We start from the raw sequence: 16,768 nt of genomic DNA on the forward strand, positions 1-16,768 counted from the left end.
GTTTCAGATCCCTATACATTTTCGTGCTGCCGGGATGACTTGAGTACATGGTTTTGTGAGCTTCTTCCATCAGAAGATCTCTTAATCCTCCTGTCTTAGGTACCCAAATCCTGTCTTGGAATACATTCAACCCTTGACCGTTTATATCGAACACTAACGTTTTGCCCAAACGTTCTTCTTTTCGGTCATTTTTATCTAAAGCTTCCTCCTGAGCTTTCTTTATGCTTTCCATAATTGTCGAGACAAATTCAATTCTCAACGCTCTTGGCCTTTTCTTTTTAAAGTTTACCTTCCGACTGAGAGCATCAGCGACAACATTTGTTTTACCAGGATGGTAAAGTATCTCACAGTCGTTGTCCTTGAGTAACTCTAGCCAGCGTCGTTGCCTCATGTTCAATTCCTTCTGATTAAAGAGATACTGGAGACTCTTATGATCAGTGAAAAGTTTGCACTTAGTGCCATAAAGATAATGCCTCCATATCTTTAGGGCAAATACTACCGCTGCCAATTCCAAATCATGAGTGGGGTAGTTCTTTTCATGTTCTTTCAGTTGTATCGATGCATATGCTATCGCCTTTTCTCTTTGAGTTAGAACACATCCCAACCCGACCCTCGACACATCGCTATACACTGCAAAGTCTTCAACCCCATCGGGTAGAGAAAGAATCGGTGCTTCACATAATTTCTTCTTTAACTTCTCAAAAACTTCCTTATGCTTCTCATTCCAAGTATAAGTAGCTCCTTTGTGGGTCAAAGCCGTCAATGGAGCAGCTATCGAAGAAAAACCTTGGATAAACCTTCGGTAATATCCAGCTAATCCTAGAAAGCTTCGGATCTCCGTGGGGCTTTTCGGTTGTTCCCACTTCATCCCAACTTCAATCTTCGCTGGGTCAACCATTATCCCTTCTTGGTTAACCACATGACCCAAAAATTGGACTTCTTGAATCCAAAATTCACATTTGGATAACTTTGCATACAACTTCTCCTTTTTCAGAGCTTCTAGCACTTCACGCAGATGCTTGTCATGCTCCTGCTTGCTTTTTGAATAAATCAAAATATCATCTATGAACACTATCACGGATTTATCGAGGAATGGTTTACAAACCCTATTCATCAAATCCATGCATGAATGTTGCCGGAGCATTGGTTAGTCCAAATGACATAACCAAAAACTCGTAGTGTCCATATCTTGTTCTGAATGCAGTCTTCTCAATATCTTGCTCTCTTACCTTTAGCTGATGATATCCTGACCTAAGATCGATCTTCGAGAAATATCTCGAACCTTGCAGCTGATCGAATAGGTCATCAATCCTTGGCAACGGGTACTTGTTCTTTATTGTTGCCTTATTCAGCTCTCTGTAATCTATGCACATTCTCATGCTCCCATCTTTCTTCTTTACGAATAACACCGGAGCTCCCCAGGGTGATGAACTAGGTCTAATGAAACCGTTGTCCAACAACTCCTGAAGTTGCGTCATAAGCTCCTTCATCTCTGTCGGTGCTAATCGATATGGGGATTTTGCTATTGGTGTTGTTCCTGGTAACAAGTCTATTCTAAACTCCACTTGTCTATCAGGGGGCAATCCAGGAAGATTTTCAGGAAAAACTTCCGGATATTCACACGCCACTGGTGTACTTTGCATATCCTTTTTCTCCTTCTTAGCATCGATAATGAATTCCAAGTATGAGGTGCATCCTTTAGATAAACATTTCATGGCTTTCATTAGGGAAATGATTCCAGAATTTACTCTGCGTTTATCTCCGTATACCATAAACGATTCTTTCCCTGGCGGGTTTACTTTTACTATCTTCTTCCTGCACAATATTTCGGCATCATTGGCGCTAAGCCAATCCATTCCCAGCACGATGTCGAAACCATTTAACTCAATAGGCAATAATTCCTCGTGGAACTTATTCCCATTCAAGTAATGAAGATGTTTTTCATACGATGGCTAACAGGTACAAACTTGCCACTAGCAACCTCGACTATTAAAGCATTAACTAGTCTATCAACATACAAAACTAGTTTTCTACCAAATTCATGCGAAATAAAGGAGTAGTTGGCTCCAAAATCAAACAAAATTTGGGCAGACAATTTGTTTACGAGAAAGGTACCAGATGCGACATCCTTTGCAGCTTCCAGTGTCATCTGGAAAGCTCTGGCTTTTGGCTTTGGTGGGAGATTGGGCTTTGATGCATCCTTCTTCTTCGGGCAATCCTTCAAAATGTGTCCCTCTTCATTGCACCCATAACAGACTTTCTTAACAAAGGTGCATTCATTGGCATACTGCCCAGGCTTTCCACATTTGTAACAAGTGACTTCCTCACTACATTTCCCAGCATGTTTCTTCTTACATTTGTCACACCACTTCGCTTCAGCTCCTCCTCCGAATTTCCTCGAACCAGACTTCGAGAACTTTTTCTTCTTGTTGGAACCTGAAGTTCCTTCAATCTTTCTCTTTTCACCAACTTCAACCTTGCTGGCTGCTCTCCCCTTAATCATATCTTCAACAGACTTGGCAGCCCAGATAGCTGCCTCCAAAGTAAGTGCCTGACGCACTGACACTGCATACTCCCATGGAAGTCCCTTTGCGTACCTGTCTATTTTCGTCAGCTTATCTGGGACAATACGCAAATCAAACTCCATTTTGTCTGTGAAGTTATTGTTGTATTCATCAATGGTCATACTTCCCTTCTTCAGTGTCAGAAATTGGTTTTCCAGCTCAAGCACATTTTGGGCCGAGCAGTACTTGTGCTTGAATTGCATCAAGAACTCTGCCCAAGTCAGTTGCAGTGGCTCATTAGGGCTTAGAGTCTTCCCCAAAGTGTTCCACCAGCGAACAGCGCAACCTCTGAACTGACGCACTGTAAATGTGGTTTGTAACTTGCCTTGGCACTAATAATCACTCGATCTAAATTTCGAGTTTTGGGCTGCATACTGTTAAGTCGAAACTTGGAAAAATCATAAAATCCTAATATGAAGTCAGATTTGGGCGTTCTTTTTAAGCACGCTCTCGGTTTAACAAACTCTACGACTTTCGTTTAGATCACTAAGGCTAAAAATCGTTCTATCGTAAATTCACTATTTACGTCACGCAGTGTCGTACCGGTTCTGTCGCGAAACTTCGACAGGTCATAACTTTTTTGTTATAACTCGGATTTCGGCATTCTTTATATATCCGGAATCCTTGTCGCGACTACTACAACCTCCTTCATAGATATCAGGTTTATCTAAAATTTATTTTCGACGCTTATTTTTATTCTTAATTCATTAAATCATAATAATTAAGCAATAAGCACATAATACTCAAATAATATCTCTTATTATTTCAAAACAAATTACAAAGGTTAACCTACACTATTACATCATCATTAATGTCTAGCCTAGAAACACGGGCGTTACAAGTAGCAAAGTGTTGAAACTTTTGTGACAAAACTTTGAAAAAGTCGAACATGGACCAAAAGTGGCAAAGTGTTCAAGGTTTTATGGCAAAAGTTTACAGAATAAAAATTATACTATTCATAACCATGTTACGAATTAATATAATATATTAATATTTTATTTTATATCAAAGATATTTTATTTTTAAAAAATAATCTACCCCAACCATCGTGATACCTATTGTCGGTTAAAAAAAACGTAACTTTTTCACTAAGCTATCCAATTTAACAATCTTTTTTAATTTGATAACAGTAACAATTTTTTTCTTAATAAGTGTATTTAAGCGATCACATACCACACTTCAACCAAAGGGCATTTGGCCTAATGGTAAGGAGTGACTCTCTCAAATGATAGGTCATGGGTTCAAGTCTCTTAGTAGACATATGTGGTATTTAGGGATAGTTAGGTATTTAAGAGTAGATTAACTAGTTTGTCGTTTTAAAAAATAAAATAAAAAATATCACACTTCACATTGACTCAAAATACAAATGCAACATTTGTATTGAATCATAGTTAACAAGACAATTATTTAAATACATTGAAAGGATAGATCATGGAAATCTCGAGGTAATAGAAGGTTATAGTGATGCAAATTAGATATCTAACATGTAACACTTGTGTTGAATCATAGTTAACAAGACAATCATTCAAATACATTGAAAGGATAAATCATGGAAATCTCAAGGTAATAGAATGCTATAGTGATGCAAATTTGATATCTAACATAAAAGATTCCAAGTCAACCAATGGTTTTCTATTGACACTTGGAGGTGGAGATATATCATAGAAATATTCAAAAAAAATCCGATTATATAGATCCACCATGGAATCTGAGTTTATAACACTTGATAAAAGTGAAGAAGAAGCTGAGTAGCTATGCCGATTCTTGGAAGATATTTGAGGATGGACTAAACTAGTTTCTACAATCTCAATCCATTGTAAGTGTTAATCAACTATTGTACAAGCACAAGCCGATATGTATAAGGGTAAGTATAGACATATTCATTGAAGACACAATACCATCATACAACTACTCTCTACTGGCATTATCTCAAACAACTATATTAAGTCTAAGGATAACATTGTGGATTCGCTAACCAAAAGGTTAAACATGGAGTAAGTTGCAAGGTCATAAAGAGGAATAGGACTAAAACCCAAGCATGAATAAGTTATTGCGAAGGAAAAGCCAACCTAGTTGACTAGAGATCTCAAGATCTAAGTTAAGGGGACAACCTACTTACATATAACATTTGTGAACCACTGTAGGGGTTAACCCTAACCCATTCCTGAACCAAACAGTAATGCATGTTAAGCTTATAATAATAGATGGTAATTTGGAAATCGTTACACATTAGCTTTTAATAATTATGATGTAATCACCTATATGAGAGAGAAGTGAGGTCATTTCAGGGGAATTCTATGTGAATATTCCTAATAGCTCATACAGAACGGAGCAAATGTTCATGACCATAACAGACATATCATTGAGAACCTCACCAGGTCAGGGAGTATTATATGAGACACATTAATTATTTACACAAACAACATAACAATTCAAGGACATCGAGTTTACTAGTTCAATGGTAAAATAAATATATATCTTAAGGGAAGATTCAAATGATAACACATACCTATCTTATGCATGATTCAACTACTGAATTTTATCTAGGTAGCTTGGAAATGTAGATCATTTTTCATTAATTTGGGGGATTGTTGAAAAATTGGTTTGAACAAATTTCAAAAATGAATTTTTTTTCTCTATTTTTGAGCCTGATTTTGAACCTTAAACATTATTAAACGAACAAACGGTTATATTTTCTTGTTCTACTTTGTAATACCTTCGTTTTTATATATCACACGTTCAAAACAAATTTAAGATGAATGATAAATTGTATGTTAAAGTGAGGTGTGTAGAAGAAGTTAACAAATGAGTTAATGGGTTTTAATTTACTCCACGTGGGTTGGAACATAGAAAGAAAGTGGGTATATAAGTACAAAACTTCTAAGTCTTGTAAATCTTATGACACAAAGGCCCTCTGTTGTATGCACAAAGGTGCAAATAGGAACCAAATTAGCTTAGATTCACTGAATATGTGTGCGAGCGTGCGCCTTACGGGTAAGAATGCACCATTGGTCGATCATAAAAGTTCAGATACCTTTTTGCAAACATTATGTTTTTTTGGTTAAATACTAGTCTTTAATCTCGTTAGTTATGTTTTGATATATAAGACATCAGTTACGTTATTTTTGTTGTATATACAAGACATGTTGATGACAAATTGAATCACACCAAATTAAAAAATTTATTCAACTTCTCTGATTTTGTTTCTACTTTTTTCTCCTGCTGTAATCAATGTAAATTTTGGCCTATGAGGATTTGAAGGATTTAGAAGAATCGTTTTTAAAATGTTGTATCTTAAGAGACAAACATTTGATAACGGATTAATTTGTTTTTAAAAGCATTGTGTTAAACACATGCTTGGACGGCACACATTTTTCTTTTGTTCTTTCCATTATACTTTGCTAACATATAGATCAATCATAGTTCTCTTAAATAAAAGCTTACCATGACAATTAATTTGCGAGGGGGCTCAATAGGAAAATTTGTTATGCAGAGAACGTTTAAAATATAATGATTAGACTTGCTATTTAATTATTATTTTATATGTATTCTAAATTAAATGCTTTCATTTTCAATTAGATCCAAATTGTCAATGATTTTTGAATATTATTGGAATTTATTTGTGTATTGGCAGCCTATGAAGCTAACAAAGCAAGTACTTCCAATAATACGGAGATACTTTTATTTTATTAATCACAATAATTGAAAGTACTTGTATGAAGTTGGTTCCAATATCCAAATCATGTATGGGAAATCATTAGCACTTGAAATACGTAAGTATCATATCAATCATTTAATTCAAAACATTTCAAATGTATAGTATACTTTTAATAATTGTAAACCTTTATCAAGTATCAAAAAATCTTATGAAATTACCATCTTACAAACGTATGAATTAAAAAGAACATAGTAGAATGAAGCCTCGGTTCTTATATCTACCTTTTATTTAATTATTTAATATTTTTATTTATTAATATTAGTTTTATTTTTTCACTTTGATATATATATATATATATATATATATATATATATATATATATATATATATACACACACACACAAACCATTTACCCGTGCCAAACGACGGGTGAGAAAAAAAATAATACGATTTATTTTGAATTTTATTTTCAAGGAAAACATGTGTTATGACATGCAAAGAAAAAATAGTGGGTATGTAGTGTGTTTATATTTTGTTAAATTTAGGACTTAAATATAATGAAGTGTCCAAAATCGTAAACTTAAATTATAAGGACCATGAGATATAATGACAATATCTTATATACCAAAATTTCATTCAATGGTAAAAATTTTACAGCTAAATGTTAATGAATAAGGATAAAGATTTCTTTCATTTAACAAAAAAAAAAAGAAATTGAATTTAAAAAAGAATTTAATAACGATTTCATTTTTTGGACTACATCAAAAAAGATGTATGTAGTTTAGGGGCTATTTTGTAAAATATTACCCAAATGTCTAGATGTCTTAATTCTTAATTTGATCTGCCCATTTTATTGACTTAAAAGACATCATATAAAAGCATATATAAATTCCTCATTGACCATATCTTGAACAACGATCGAGTGTATCCTTCTTTTAAGCTAACAATCGATCTCGGTTTGCCCCTCTGGTTCGCATCGTAGAGTCGGATATCTTCCAAACGTCGATCGTCTTCTAATCACCGATTTCCCGTTCTCATAATCGGAGGCGCCATCCCATCTTTATTGCAAGACAGCTTATGGCGTTCTTCTCTAATACTTGGCATCATCGGTGAGTAGTAGTCCTCAATTTCATAAAGAAAACCATTATTTCACCCAGATAAAAATGAAATATTCTTCTTCCTTAAATTTGTTTGTTTCTTCATATTTACACCACTATCGTGACCACCATCAGATCATTTCAAGCCGCCCTTCAAAAACCCTAGCATTAACCTACACGATCGCACCTGCACCATTCACATTGCACCGATCTTTCACCCTCTATTTCTCTCACAGTCCCAACCATATGTTGCCTATTTCTTTCTCACTCTCTATCTCTCTCAACCTATCTCTAATATAATAACTCTAACCTAATCCTTATTGTATTTTTTTTCTTTAGGTTTTTATAGAGGAAAGAAGAACAACTATTTGTTTATTCACCATTGCATCTTCTTCCCACCTTTGATGTAATGAATTGTTGTTGTAATGTTATCAGGTACCACTAATTCGTTACTGAATTGTTATATGGTTTAACATTAAGCACTTAATGGTGTTAGTGGCTGTCAAGCTAGGGTTAGGGTTTCAAGAGTGGGTGTTGGAGAGGTGGAGGCTGAGAATGGAATGAGTTTGGGGGAGTTAAAGAGCTTAAATAGGGCTCATACCACGAAAATAGGGTTTGGGCACTGATCACGTATGCCCAGCGTACTCAGGCATACTCAGTACACCCAACATACTCAAATTACGCCCAACGTACACGGCTGACCCAAAAATCATCCTAACTTCAAACGACCATAACTTCTTTGTTCCAACTCCGTTTTCGATATTCTTTATATCCACGGAAAGGTATTGAAGAGCTCTACAATATTATCAAAATATCTTGGACTAAAAAATTCTTGAACAAAAATCCATATTTCACACAAGAACCCGACCTATGACTTTTCCCTTTCTACCCTTTGGCCAGAATACAATTTAAGGGTAAAATCTCTTAACTATTATTACCTTTTTCCACAAGGACTAAACTTTGCCTCCTTAAGGCCCAAAACCTCACACAATAGACTTTCGGTCCATGGCTCAGAAATGGCAGGAAACAAGATGTTACAATTCTCTCCCACTTAAATTAGATTTCGTCCTCAAAATCAGCTCTCGCTTCCGCTTCGCGATGGAGCCCCTAGCTGAAACCCCGCAGATTTGATTGGCTCTAAACCTCCTCGGCCAATCTTCATCATATTATTCCCGCACTTAGGTGCACTATTGCGACGAGAACCAACTGGAAAACAGAACCCCTGACTATTTACTGATGGTGAAACCTCCATTCAAAACAAGGCGACTCCCAACACGAGTCTGATCTATATAACTGTTGCAGAGAAGCACGTACAACGCCAACATATTCCACAACTTCCTAGCTATAAGACCGAACTTCTAGAGAGAACCATAGAGCCGTGTGACATCCCCATTTTCACGGCCAGAAAAGACCGATTTTGCTTATGCTTTATAAAAATCAGAGTACCTCTTTTAATAAAAAATGTTGCGAAATTTGTTCCCAGTAAAACATGATAAATACGTTATCAAAGCATTTCCGAAGAAAAGTATTTCTATTCATTTTAAAACATTTGGGATGTCATTGTCAATACAGAAACATAAACATAAACAGAACTTACATTTATTATCACTAGTGATTTATATCTTCTTAATCTCTCAGTGCAATGTGACTTCAAATCAACACCTGTGATACAAATAAACTGAGTGGGTCAGGTTGGGAAACCTGGTGAGTACATAGGGTTTTCAACCCATAATAATATAGTTAACTTGTTTCTTCACATAATACATGTCAAACAATTAACCCGATTACCCATCCCCATTTTCTTCATTTGATATTCCCTAAAGTATTACCTTAAGGTTCATCTCCTATATCGTATTTACCTCTCATCTCTTTACATCGCATTTCCTTATATGTTCGTTCCTAAGGACTTTTCCTAAGGATCATCGCCTACATCACACAGACAATAATGGTTCGGGGATTACTCCCTCAATACGCACCTAGTAAGGATTGGAGTATCATCGCATGAATACGTAGTTGCAACATCGCCTGAACTCGTAATTCATAGTAGGGTTAGAGTATCATGACATGAATACGTAGTTACAACATCGCCTGAACTCGTAATTCATCACCTACAGGTTATGAGCCTGCTGGTGTTTCCCACAGGGTTGTCTATAATAGTCCGTGGTCGCCATCTATACTCTGGTAGATGACTACATCTCCAAATTGTCGGACAAGGTTATAGTATCTTTCATCCTACATCACCAATTCATCCTCACCTAATTATCATCACCTTCCTATCATCACCTATCTCTCATCATTTTATTTCATCACACACCAACTATTTCATCTACCCATGTTTTATCCCAAAATATTTGTAGATATAAAATAAATATACAGTTTAAATCATTTAAAACATGTATAAAATCATTCATCCAGCATAGACAGCAAGTATTCAGATAATATGCACACATAGCACGTAATTTATATACTTCATATCTATGTGTAAGATGAAAGTAACTATGCACTCACCTGATAAGGTGCTGACTCGGTACTCGGACAGCGTTTCGTTTACTTAAAACAACTTCGTTCGAAAAAACAGCGGGTTTTATAGAAAACCGGGCTTCGCTGGAGAAGCATTCCCGAGCCGAAAGGCTCTTCTTCTCGGAGCCGTCGGGCGCTCCGAGCTTCCGCCTCGTGCTAGGGAGGTTCCCTAGGCTTTTGAGGGGGGGGGGGGTTTAGGGCTTAGAGAGATGTTCTAGAGAGAGAGGAAGAATTTGGAAGGTGTGAGGAATGAATGGAACCCGACACCTCTATTTATAGGCTTCCTGGAGCATCACCACGTCGTGGTGTTGCGTAGGCTCCAAGGTTTCGCCTGGTGCTGACACGTGGCATCACACACAGGGTGGAAATCAGCCGATTTTCAAAAATTCATAACTTTCGCATACGAGTTCCGTTTTAGACGTTCTTTATATCCACGCGTAGATAAAAATAATATCTACAACTTTCATTTTGACTCCGTCAGCTAGTTATCGACCGATCTTAAATTTAATAGTACAAGAAGATTAGACTGTTAAATGACCGCGAAGAATTCGTAACTCCTTCATATGGACTCCGTTTTCGTCTGTCTTTTTATCGTTGAGTTCCTATTAATGAGACCTTCAATTCTCATTTAGGTTGCGTAGGCCAAAAATCACTCGATCTAAAATTCGAGTTTCGGGTCGTGCACTGCTAAGATAAATCTTAGAAAAATCATAATTTCCTCATACGAAGTCAGATTTGGGCGTTCTTTTTATGGACGCTCTCGGTTTAACGTATACTACAACTTTTGTTTAGATTTCTAAGGCTAAAAAGTCATCCATCGTAAATTCACTATTTACGTCTCCCGGTGCCGTGCGGGTTTTGCCGAAAAACTTCGACGGGTCATAACTTCTTCGTTATAACTCGGATTTTGGCTTTCTTTATATGTAAGGAACCCTTGAGACATATTCCACACTTGGTTAAGATTATTTATTCTAAATAATCTTTTGTCGAAAAGTCGTTTTCGACCCCTATTATCTCTAAATTGACTAGCCCGGATCTACGGGCGTTACAAGCCGGGGACTCTCAAAACTACAATCACCGAATCAACTCTATCAATATGCTTCCCGAGACCGAGAACCCATCAGATCTAAACTTCAGAACCCATATTCCAGGATTGATAAGTTTTGGATTGAAGATTTCATGGATTAAGTGCTTAATGGTCTAATCTCATGCATTAAGTTGCCTTTTTGGACCTTAGAATTTAGATCTAGACTTAAAGGGATGTCTTAAGGGATAAAGTTGGAAACTTTATCCATTAAGACCTTGGAAAGGACTAGATCTGAGCTTTGGAGCTCTTGACATCGGAAGAAAACAAATTAAGCTTGATTAAGCTGTCGAAATTGTTGATTTCAATGTGGTGATATCGATTGGAAGAATGATCAAATGGTTAATTTCGTTTTTCCTGATGTTATATGATCTAATGGATGTTTCGGTTTAATGATATGTTGGATGATTCATGAACTGGAGATTTGGAATTTGATACACCCGATGTGATGAAGATAAGAGAGAGAGAGAGAGAGATGACTCTTTATATATATATATATATATATATATATATATATATATATATATATATATATATATATATATAGACACACACATTTAATAACAAAAAACTTCATAAATTGTCCTTATGGTAGTAAAATGATGAAAAATGTCATTCGGGCAAATATTGACTGAGTGAGCAATAAGGAGTAAGTAATAAAATTTTTGAAACCACAGGGACCACCTGTAACGATTTTTAAATTTATGGACTAAACTTTAAATTACGGAATACCACAGAGACCATTTATGAAGTTTTCTCATTACTAAAATTAACTTCTAAGATACCATAGGGATTATTTGTGAAGTTTTCTATTAGTCATATTTGATTAAAATATTGGTAACATGGAATTTTCTTAATATATATATATATATATATATATATATATATATATATATATATATATATATATATATAGAGAGAGAGAGAGAGAGATTTTTTCTATTTTCATTAAATGATATAAGTAAATTTTACAAAATAAACTGTTCTATAAACAAATATTATTTAATTTAAACAATTTAAATAATAATAAATATCAATTTCATCTCTCTTCTTAAAACTAACAATTTATTAAAAAACAAGTGTTTAAAATGAATTTTTTACTAGATTAAGTTTGACTATTATTCGTTGATGTTCACGTGTAGGGCTGACAATTCTCGACACGATCCGTGACACGACACGAAATAAATGGGTTTGGGTTGAGTTTTTCAACCCGTCAACCCGTTTATTAAACGGGTCATATATGAGTTTCTCAAAAAATAAATGGGTTGACCCGCCAACCCGTTTATATTTTTAATAAAAAAAATTATTTTATTTTTAAATGTATTTATATATCAAGTATTAATATGTAATAAGTATTATATAATATATAACATTGTGTTCCCGTTTCAACAGTAGCATCTGAATCAGCTTTTAGTCTTGGTGGAAAAGTTTTGAATGAATATCGAAGTTCCATGAAGCCTGTCATTGTTGAAGCTGTAATTTGTAGTAGGGATTGGTTGTTTGGAGAAAAAGGTAGTATTTTATAATTTATTGTTTACTATTAACTATTATTTTGTATTGATTTTTTTATTTTTATCTTCCTTATCTGGTTGATACTCATGTTGATATCGATAAACTAACTCAAAACGTCATGGATATGAACATTGCCGAAGACAAAACAGAGATTACAAGTTCTAATAAACTTTAAGTTGGTGAGTTATTTTTAATGACAACTATACATTTTTATAATTTTACTTGTGTGTGTTTTAACCTTGGCTATTGTTTCTACTTAAGGTTGAAGTTCATCATAAAGAAGAAAATGGTGTTGGAGAATTAACTTTGTTTTTTAGGAGAAAAAATGAGGATTGTGACTATTACTTTAGCACTTGAATTATCTATGTTTGTATTAATGTTTAGTTTGAACATGTTTCTATGAATGTTTTTTATTTTCATTTGGATGTTTAAGACTTAAGTGTCTAAAATTCGGATATGTTTGCATTAACCATCAAGAATTTATTCATGTTTAATTGTCAATTTTATTTATGGAATCTGACCTACGAACCCAAATCTGACCCACGAACCCGCCAACCTGTGAACCCGTATAAATAAATGGGTTGGCGGGTCATATATGAGTTTATGTTTCAAAACCGCCAACCCGTGACCTGTATATTTAAATGGGTCGCGTTTGGGTTGGCATATTTTGACCCGCCAACCCGCGACACGACAACCCGAACACGACACGATTGTCAGACCTATTCACGGGCGGTTCCACTATGATGTCCATAGTAGCACCGACAACCTCTGTTTTTTTCGGACGCAGTGTAAAATGTTTCGAATTTTTCTTTTTTTCTACTATTATGCCACTACGTAAAAAAATGTGTTACCGACAAAACCTACTATGAAATCATACATCCGCCCCTGTTGATGTTTTGTAATCGCTTTTAGTCTAACCTCTTATTAGTTTTTTAATAAAGATCTCTTTGCTGTCCAAAAAAATAAGTCGAAACGTATCTCAAAAAAGTTTTATTTCTTTCGTTTTTGTTATTTTTGTAATTTAGTGTAAAAACAATAATGGGTAGTGATCATAAATAGTAAATACTTAACCACCTCGCCAAAAATAGATGCCATTCACCAACACAGACAACACATATAAGGATGTCTTTTTATAATCATTGCCTAATTAGAATAAATCTTTTTTTATTTTTTTATTTTTTCAGTTCATTCTATAAAATTTTAATTTAGGATCTTTAGATTTAATTTAACTAATTTTCAATTATACGATTTAATAAATTCATTTATTATTACATGCAACACATTTATTTTAAACTTATTTTTTTTTCTTTTTTCCATTGAATAGTTCAATGGTTATTGAATTGTAGCAGATGCTGTTAACAAAACCAACCCATAATCTGCTGTTTACAGAAAGAATAGAAAAGAGAGTTAAAAAAATACGAAAACTACCAATTTAAACACACATATGTATTAGAACAACGTTTAGGTAAATATTTGTTGGGTAATCACAAAGTAATGATTTAAGATACACTTTAGACAACCGAAAATGACAACTACACAACTACACAACACCCTTAAAAATTATATAGGGTACCCCAAAAATAATTATAATTTATAAAATCTATGTCTTGCTGGACCAATAATTACCAACTGTCGGGATTTTGGGGATGATCACAAAGCTTTGGTAGAAACTAAGCACCAAAAAGACTTGGGTTGGTGGCCTCAATTGCACCAAACACTAGCAAACTATATACAACAAAATTTAATATTTCATTATTTTCTTGAAAAGTCAGATAAAAGATTTGATTTGAGTTATTATATATTTAATCATAGCTTAATATAGATAAATAAAAATATATATATAAACCTATACAAAAAACCATTTCTTGGATATAATGAATGCAAAAACAAGTAATCGTAGCTAAAATACTTTTCATCTACATTTTATACCATAAATTCTCAACTAAATGATATGTCATGTATTGAGTAGCGACTTCCTTGTTCCATTTAAATACAAAAACCTCCCACTTTCAAATACAAACCCCCACCTGTATATACTTTGGAATCACCAATTCCGGAGCTGTCTTCAATTTCAATGGGGAGAACAACCTCCATCAAGATCATCAGAACATCAATCCACACATTCCTCCAAAGCTACAATCACTTCACAATTGCATCCCTGTTAACCCTTCCTTTCTCACTATCAATCCTTCTCTTATCATCTCTTTCACCTGATTTCATCTCCCTCCAACACACAATCCATTTCCGACTTCAGTCCCTTTTTGATGCCACCGGAATCCCAGTTTCATCTCAATTCTTCTCCACCTTCAACCTCAAACTCTCCCAAACCATCACCTCAGCAATACTGCTCCTACCCTTTACCTTCTCTTTCCTCCTCTTCACAAAGACTTTCATAATTCAATCCTTCAACACCCACAACAAAAAGCGATCATCTTTCTCTGGAATCTACAATTCCATCCTCCAAACACAACTATGGAACACCTTTCTAATCATGTCAGCAAACGCCACTTCTTTTTGGGTTCTTTTCATCGCATTCAACTGTTTAGAAAAGATGTTATCATCTTATACCTTGGTCCTATTATTTTCTATGGTGGGAGGAATCGCATATTCCGTAGTTATAGCCAATACGATGATCATATGTAACATGGCGCTAGTGCTCTCTGGAATGGAAACCCAAGGTGGGTTTATTTCCATTCTCAAAGCATGTGTTATGATTAAAAGAAGAATTCCAACAGCCCTTTCATTAGCGCTTTACATCAACATCACTTTGGCTGGAATTGAAGCACTTTTCCAATTCCGGTTGGCAAGTGCTTATTCCAACTCAGGAACAAGTAATCCGAGTCCTTTAATGGTGTTAGAAGGATTGTTGATAGCATATTTATACTCCATCATCATCACACTTGACACCATCACTGGTTGTATCTTCTACAAAAGCTGTAAAATTAAAGCTTGTAAGAACATCCCTGATCAAGAGGCAGGTAGGAGAAACGAGTATTGTTCAGAAGTCAAAAAAGAAGAAGAAGAAGAGCTGTACTGAATTACCTTTTTATTTATTTTTATTTTTTTGTGATTATGAAGTTTTAATTCATGTGCAAGTTAGATCATAGGAAATAAAACCATGTAAAATAGCTCCCGATACAGATGATGCATTCTTGTGTGGAGTATTTTCACCAAGTAAATACATATATATATTCAATCACTAAAAACTGTCCTTGAGTCATTCTATTCCGTCGACATTCAAATTATCGTTTAATATATATACTTTTTCTTTGAAAACCATTCAAGATGCATCTTTAATTAAAGGTTTGAGTATTAAATAACTATATTGATTTCTTTTTATTACACCATTATAATTTAAAATTCTGTCATATTACAGTAATATCGTCCAAACAAAAAATGATTGTTGATGTAATTAGATAGATATTCAAATTATAATATCATAACTAAAAAAATTAAAGTATAATACTACAATTAGATAAAGAAATTTCAGAATACAAAGCCTTAATATGAAAAGTTTTGAAATTACAATGTTGCAATACAATAAAATGAAAGTAAGATGCTGTAATATCCAAATACATGAAAGTAAATTGCTATTTTCAGCATTTAACCCTTAATTAAAAAGTCTTTTAATGACGAGTATCATATTTTTTTTATCTATATTTTTATAAAATAGTATGTGGAGAAGTTGGTTGGATGCAAGTTACCGAATAGCAAAAATTAGGTAACCATCCTAAATGTGTTTAATATTTAATGATTACCGTAAAATATAGTAGTAAATTACTAAATTAGATATTTTACCTGTTATCTTGTACTAACAATCTTTTAGGAGAACAACAACTTTTGTTTTTTGTTAAAATAATCCAACTTTTGTCTTGTCATATAAGGTTATTAAATATATCTAATTATTAATCACATGATCAAAATAGAATAAAAAAATAAAACCCATGTTAAAATTATTAATTTCAATTAATAGTTATTATTCATAAATATACACCCTCTCATAAAGAACTTATTAAGAAAAGGAAACCTTATATTTTTAGAAAATTGCCTAAAATATAAAGATGCTTCTTTTGTTGGTAAGAAAGAGAAAAAGTGTTCTTTATGTTTTTGGTCCATGTAAACAATTATTATTTTTATTATTGTTATTATTATTATCATTATTATGAAGTTATTTTGTCTTAGCTTATTGATATTAAGATGATACTAGTTACCAGAATTTAAATATTTATTCCATATCTTTTAAATTTTAAAACATGTTAAAGTGTTAAACTGTTATTATTTAAAATAAGAAGATGAGCAGTGGAAGACTCCCAGACGCATGAAATTATTATGA

The 16,768-nt window shown here is 34.0% G+C and overlaps 1 long non-coding RNA gene across 1 annotated transcript; it reads left to right on the forward strand.

Annotated features, from left to right (window-relative positions):
* Nucleotides 1-7,134: 7,134 nt before the first annotated feature.
* LOC145104132 (uncharacterized) lies at nt 7,135-12,852 on the forward strand. Its single transcript, XR_013707007.1, has 5 exons — nt 7,135-7,331; nt 7,659-7,754; nt 12,316-12,435; nt 12,576-12,614; nt 12,697-12,852. It is a non-coding gene; the product is annotated as an uncharacterized LOC145104132 (long non-coding RNA).
* Nucleotides 12,853-16,768: the final 3,916 nt, after the last annotated feature.

The sequence above is a fragment of the Lactuca virosa genome, chromosome 1 (assembly GCF_052849685.1).
Source record: "Lactuca virosa cultivar CGN04683 chromosome 1, Lactuca_virosa_CGN04683_v6, whole genome shotgun sequence".
Lineage (NCBI taxonomy): Eukaryota > Viridiplantae > Streptophyta > Magnoliopsida > Asterales > Asteraceae > Lactuca > Lactuca virosa.